The following is a 7,575-nucleotide window of genomic DNA, read 5'->3' on the forward strand; positions in this document are numbered from 1 at the left end:
GGCGGGAACAGGTCAGGCTGGAGTGATAGGTCATTCCTAAGGAGGGGGTTACATTTAAACTGATTGGTCCAGGCCCTGCAATGCCTATGTGCGACCACACAGAGCCCTTATTAAACAATCCAAATAGTCAGGGGAAATATTTACTGGGCGGTTCTAAGCATTGTCTTAACAGCTACAGAAATTTCGGGTTTTGCAGGTAGCATAGAAACCTAACAATACCTCCTTTACATTTTAACTCAGACCTTGCAGCTTAGAAACTTATACAACACCCGGTCTTTTACCCTTTAACTTTTATGCTTTAACTTCAATTTCCTTTACCCTTACAGGGTCTGTCTCTCTGCTGCCTAATCATCATGTGAGCTGCTTCCCTCCACCATACTCTTTCTCCATGACGTTCTGCCTCACCTCAAGTCCAAAGGTATGGAGTTGGGTGTCCATGGATGAGACTTCTGAAACCTTGAGCCTCCAAATAAACTTTTCTTTCTTTACAATTTTACAGTTGTTCTGGTCAGATCTTTTTAGTTACAGAAGAAAAAAAAAAATCAAAAACAAAACAAACAAACAAACAAAAAAACACTGACTAAAACACAGAGAGATAATATTTCATGTAAGACCCCTTTTTAATAAACTGCTAAAGTGATGATAAAGCTCTGAGCATCTGAGTTATCAACAATTATAGTTTTTAAAGAAAATAATGCAATAGGTTGTTTGATCAGCTGGAGAATAGAAGAGGGACAATCTGATAAGGGAACAGAAGGAGGAGCATCATTTTGGGAACAGGAATTGCTAATGTCTAGATTGTATTCATCTGAAATGTAGATTTTTCTGTCTTTCTAAACTTTCTAGTGAAGTTCATATAAATGCTTATGTAAATGGGTTTTATTTTATTTTTGTGTTGTGCAAAAGAAGGAAAAGGACCCATTTTCTGTCAGTAATAACAATAGCATGAAAATGAGAGGATACTTAAACTCAACCAACTTAGCAGAAATACGAGCTCAGAGCCAGAGGAGAGTATGAGAATAGCAGCCCTGATAGAATTCTCAGAAATCTCATTAAAGACCTTAGGTTTTCCAAGATTTGTAAAGAATTGATTCCAACGTTTCCTGGGATCTTAAGGTTCCAATGACCATACGTCATGTGTCAGTGACCCTTTGCATGTCTGCTCAGTGTAAGTATAGACAGTGTTCATATTCTATTTTTTGGTAATTGTGTACATCCTGGACATTCTGTTTGTCATCATAAAACATTTATTAAATATTTCTTCTCTAGCCATAATCTTATGACCTTTGTTTGGTTACTAAGAGGATTTATTTAAAAAAAAAAATGGGAAGGAGGTGAATAGGTTGGCAGTGCTTCCTTTTAATGCCATTTGAAGTTTGAACATTAGAGAAGCATGCTGAGGCAAGTAAATAAAGCACAGTTTGTTTTAAAAGGGGTTGTAAATTGCTTATTTAGCATCTGGATAGCCATCTTAAGTGATAGCTGCCATTTTAAGAAAAGTTTCACTTTCTTGCCCAACGGCCTTTCTGAGATAGACTCACCACTCAACCCAATCCTCACCCAAAGGATTATCACCACTCCCTCATACCAACCCCACCCTTACCTGTCTACATTAGGACCCACCCAGCTCTTATCCCTGAGCCTCCCCCATAAAAGTCTCAAACTCCAAGCCTGTGTTGACTCTCTTATCTATGGAGAGATGGCCTTGATTTGTCAGCTCTGACAAATAAGCTCAAATGTATCTCTGCCTGCTCTCCACCTTTCATTTCTTGCTTGCTCATCTCCCAGTTCCTCGATTTCTTTTCAGGGGTGACATAGACTTTTCCCAGGAGGGAGAAGAGAGCCATAGCTGGTATCCTGGTATCCCAAGATACCTTTGCCTTCTTTATATGTCCTAGGCTTTCTTTGTTCTCCTTTGTTTCTCCTTCCTGCTAAGGGAAAATTAAAACAGCTCAGTGGGATGGCCAAAAGGTGGGAAACAGGTGGGCTGAAGGGGGATAGGGCTGGATGGAGCAACCAAGGACACATTAATTAACAACCTTATAGCTCCCTGTAGGTGGTTCCTGGGAGTGGTTACCTTAACCACAGGTTGGAGCAAGGGCAGGCTCTGGATAAGGGTAGAGGAAGGGCTCTGAAGGAATTAACATTTCAATCACCCGGGGGACTGTCTCCAACTTGCCAGACTCACTCAAAATTGGCTGGACTCATCTGAACTGACTTGATTTACCTATCTATACAGACTGCCTGTCTAATTCTGTCTTCAGAGTCCTATATTTTCTTTAACACATGTATTACTATGCCTTAGAATTCCTGGACTTAGTGAAGTTACATGTAAGTTGTGGATTTTTTGTCTGGAAGAAATGCGAAGCATTGCTGTGGGGAAAAGATAATCCCCAGTTTTATAGTTTATTGTCCTGGAGCAAAATAAGTAGTCTGGTATAAACCTAGCAATGTTATTCTAAACACAACTTTTATAAATTCCCAATGAAAATCTAGTTCATCATATCTCTTTAACATCATATTACTTCCCTCATTAATGAATGAACTGATAAAATGTTTGACATGTGTTTATTAAATAAATTATAAAAGAGTAAGATAAAAATAAAAAGAGCTCATGGGCTGCTCTCAATATCTGAATAATGTAAGAAAGAAGCTGACATAGGAAAGAGTTAGAAAACTAAGAGTGGATCAGTGAATATTATCCAAGTTTAACAACACAGGGAAAATTAAAACAGCAAGCAAACAAAAAGAATGCTCAAGGATCTTCCAAAAATCTAACATTTGTATGTTGGAGTTCTAGAAGGAAAGAAAAAAAAAACAGTATAAATAAATGAATAAAAACAATGTCAGTAAACATCACATCACTTGCTAAAACAATAGATTCAGTAATTTCAGTGAACTGCAAATGGAAATAAATAAATAGAAATAAAACTGTGTCCAATCATATCATAATCAAGATATTAAAAATTAACAACAAAATTCTGAAAGTGACTGCACAGAAATAACATAGTACTTACAGGGCAATAATGATTTGAATGACAACACATTTCTCATCAGAAACAACAGAAGCCAGGAGGAAGTGGCTTGTCGGTTTGTAAGTGCTAGAAGAAAATCATTGTCAATGCATATATCTGTAAGGGTAAAAGAAATTGAAGTTAAAGCGTAAAAGTTAAAGGGTAAAAGACCGGGTGTTGTAAAGTTTCTAAGCTGCAAGGTCTGAGTTAAATTTCTGTAGCTGTTAAGACAATGCTTGGAACTGCCCAGTAATAAGGGCTCTGTGTGGTCGCACATAGGCATTGCAGGGCCTGGACCAATCAGTTTAAATGTAACCCCCTCCTTAGGAATGACCTATCACTCCAGCCTGACCTGTTCCCGCCAATGAATGAACCAATCATGTTTAGGAGTTGTTATTCAATTTTCCCGCGCCTAATGATGATTTGTTCTGATGTATACAAAGCCCTCTGCCCTCCCCAAAAAGTGTACTTAAGCAGTGCTCAGCCCCTGCTCGGGGCTCTGGGCTGCTTTCCCTTCTTGAGTGGGCACGGAGCCCCAGCATGCTGGTTCAATAAATCCCCCTTCTGCCAATTGCATGAGTGGTCACTTGGTGGTCTCTTTCTCCGACGTTTCGTGGGATCCTTACATATCTAGATCCAGTGAAAATAATCCTTCAAAAATAAAAATGATATGAGGACTTCTCAAAGAAAGCTTAGAGAATGTGTAGACAGTACACCTGCTCTAAAATTTTTGCTAAAAAATTTATTTTGAAGAAAAGTAATACCCAAACAACTTGGAAAACTAGGATATAAATCAAATGACTTAATCTTTTTTTTCGATTTCTTTAAATATATTTGAGTGTCAAAATTTTTACAAATCACCTGATAGATTTTTCAGTGCATATAGATATAATACATAAAGCAAGAACAAAAGAAGGAGAGAAATGGGGGCTATCTAGACATAAGGTATCTAGATTACACTTGAAATGGTAAAGAAAAATAAAATAAGTATTGTAAAGCTGAAGACAACTATTCCAAATACTATAAAAAGAATCAAGTAAAATTGATAAATAAAAGTTTAAAATACCTAAAAGAAGACAGAAAAAGGGAATCATAGGATTAAAAAATAGAGTAAATATGCAGAAAACATTTTGCAAAATTTGACACCTGCTTATAATGTACATTATCAGCAACCACAAATATAAGGAAACATTGTTTATAAATGGTTTTATTACCCCTGTTTACCTGTGACGAGTCCTTGCTTCCCCGAATGCTGAACTATAACACCAGAGAAGCATGCCAAGGCAAGTTTAGAGTGGAAAATAGAAGCTTTATTAAAGGACAGCAGAAAAGACTTCTCCCAGGAGGAAGAAGGAGACCCAAAAGGTGGAATCCGTGGAAGGGCGAGGTCTTCCCTTTTTTATAGCTAAGGTCTCTTTCAGCTTTCCCACACTCATGTCTTTGGTTTCCTGTTATCTTTCAGTGATAGAATGTAGGTGGGAAAACCCAAAAGGTGGGAGATAGGTGGACTGAAGGAGTAACCTGGGCAGGAAGGGCCTGGGGCAGCTTTTGATTAGCACCTCCTATTTGCTGGGAGCTGCTTCATTAACATTTCCTTAGGATGGGCTCTGGGCCTTGGGAACATTAACATTTCAATTTCCCCAAGTGCTGCTCTGCTTTCCTGGCCTCCAGTCTCTATAATGGTCTCCATTTTATTTATCTTACTCAGTATTAGACCCGATTTACCTAACTACACTAACTACCTATCTGTAAATCTGGCTTCTGTTTCTTCAAAAAAAAAAATCTAGAACTAATATCTTAAATAATGATCAATATTGAATGTGTTTTCTTTGAAATCAGAATTGTTTTTATTTAATATGGTTTTATATATTGCAGCTATTATAAAAAGGCAGAAGTATTATAAAAGAAGCAAAACTGTTATTATTCATACAGTGATTATGTGTATAGTTATTATATATAGTTATAAGAACTAATTAAAAATAGCAATTTTTCAGGTTTCAACATCAATATTAAAATGTATTATATTTGCATAATATAGCAAGAAAACTTGAATAAGAGGGTTAAAATATAATATCTTTTATTTCAAGAAATAAATTTTTTTTCAAAATTCATCTACAGATTCAATACAATCCCAATTAAAATCTTATATATTTTTCAGTAACTGATGAACTGATTCTAAAATGCATGTGGGTACTTAAAAACCCCAGAATCATTATGATGTTATTGAAAAAGCAGAACAAAGGGGAAGCTAAACTACCTAATTTTTCAAACTTCCTACAGTAACCAATATAGTGTGCCAGTTGAGTAAGTATCAAAGTATTCAATGACAAAGAAAATAGTACAGAAATAGATGCTGAGTTTTAAATAAGCCATCAAGTCAACATAGTAGGGGAAAGTTAATTTTTTCTTTGTTAATTAATGCGGAAAAACTAGATAAAATATAAACCTTAGTCCTTTCCTGCTCATTACAAAAAAATCAACTGAGATGAATAATAGACATAAATACATGAGCTAGAAGCATAAATCTTCTAGGTAAAGACATAAAACACTATGCCATTCTAGAATCAGCAAATATTTTTAGACAAACAATATACCAGATTAACAAAAGGACAAATTATTATTAAAATAGTTTATTTAAAAAATGAATCAGTGAATCCCATTCTTAAAAATATTTACAATGCATATGTGGCAAGGAATTCAAAACCCTGTCATATAATAAGAACTCTAGAAAGTAACATGTGAGATAAAAATAACCCAGAAGACTTGAACTAACCACAAAGGTTAACATCATTAATTATCAGAGAGATGCAAATTAAAAATACAATTGAACATTTTAGGATCCCATAACTCAAACAAGCTGCAAACATGCAATAAATAAAATAGGGAATACTTTACAACATGTTTTATAGTATCAAAATCTAACAAAGATTTGTAAGTAAAGAAAATCTCAAACTTCCTTCAAAAACAAACAGTAATTCTCAACAAAATACTGTAAAGTTCAATTGTGTGTGTGTGTTTGTGTGTGTGTGTGTGTGTGTGTGTGTGTGTGTGTAAAGGATAAAGCACTATGAGTAAATAGGGTATGCCCCAGGAATAGTATTCTGGTTTAACTTTAAAAAGTCAATCAATCAATGTTTCTTCACACTAACAGGGGAAGGAGAATTAAAGACATTCAAATATCTATGCAGACAAAGCATTTGACAAATTCAGCATGTATTTTTGATAAACATTGTTAGCAAAATAGTGATGCAATCAACCCTATAAAGGGAATCTATAGCAAATGAGAGTAATAAACATCACACTTAATGCTGAAATACTGAAAGCCTTCCCACCTAACATAGGGAGCATGCCAAGGAAACTACTTACCATTTCTATTTAAAATTGCACTCAAGTCCTCCCTAGTTTGATAAAACAAGGGACAAACATACAGTGCACAGATTGGAGAAAGAAGAACAAAATTGTCTATGGTTATAGATCTTATGACCACATACATACAAAGTCCTAAGGTCTAACCAAAAAGTTATTGGAATTAAAAACTGAAGTTAGTAAATCTATTACAAACTAATTTCATTTCTATATACTAGTAATCAGCAGTTGAAAATAAATCTTAAGGAAATAATAAAATCTACAATATCTCCTAAAATATGAAATACTTCAGGAAAAATTCTTTAAATATTGGCAAGATATTTAAATTAGAAATCACAAACCATTGCTGAGAAGACACAAATAAATGAAGAGACATATGTTATTTATATTCTGGAATACTCAATATTGGTGGTGTATCAATTCTCCCTTAACTGATTTAGAAATATGATTAAACTTAAACCACAATTCCAGCGGTCATTTCCCATGAAAAGTAATTGTCCAAGGACATTTTTTAAATGAAATGGGAAAAAATTAGAATAGGCAAAACAAATTTGAGAGACAAAACCAGAAACTTTACATTCATTGACTTAAAGATGTGTTAGAAATTTAACTAAGTATGGCAATATGATTTTGGCATAGGGCAGACATAAGGATCAATGAAGGAGAATAATGTCCAGAATTAGTCCAACACATAAATTTGTCAATACATTTTTTTTTACAAATGTATTATAGAAGTTTAATAGGGAATTTTTTTTTAAATGATACCAACTGGCTATGCATATGAAAAAAATTAAACTTTACCTCTTACATACATTAAATTTAAACTGGATCTAGACCTATATACAAGCAATACAACAATAGTACTTTTTGAAAAATCCTAGGAAAAAGCCTTCACATTTTAGTAGAGGGGGAAAACAAACAAACAAACTTCAACAACAACATCAACAAAACACCTAGGTAGGATGCAAGAAGGATTAAGCCATTTAAAAAAAATGATAAATTTGGATTTATCAAAATTAAAATCTTTGCTCTTTGAAAGACACCATCAAAAAAATGAAAAGGTAACCCCCCAAATAATGAAAAGGATATTTGCCACATACATAAGTCAGAATATTATATACATTTTTCATTCTTAATGGTTTTGAATAATTAGAAGATAGCATAATTTTTTAAATGAATAGCACTTTTGAACAGA

Source organism: Marmota flaviventris, chromosome 14, assembly GCF_047511675.1.
Source record: "Marmota flaviventris isolate mMarFla1 chromosome 14, mMarFla1.hap1, whole genome shotgun sequence".
Lineage (NCBI taxonomy): Eukaryota > Metazoa > Chordata > Mammalia > Rodentia > Sciuridae > Marmota > Marmota flaviventris.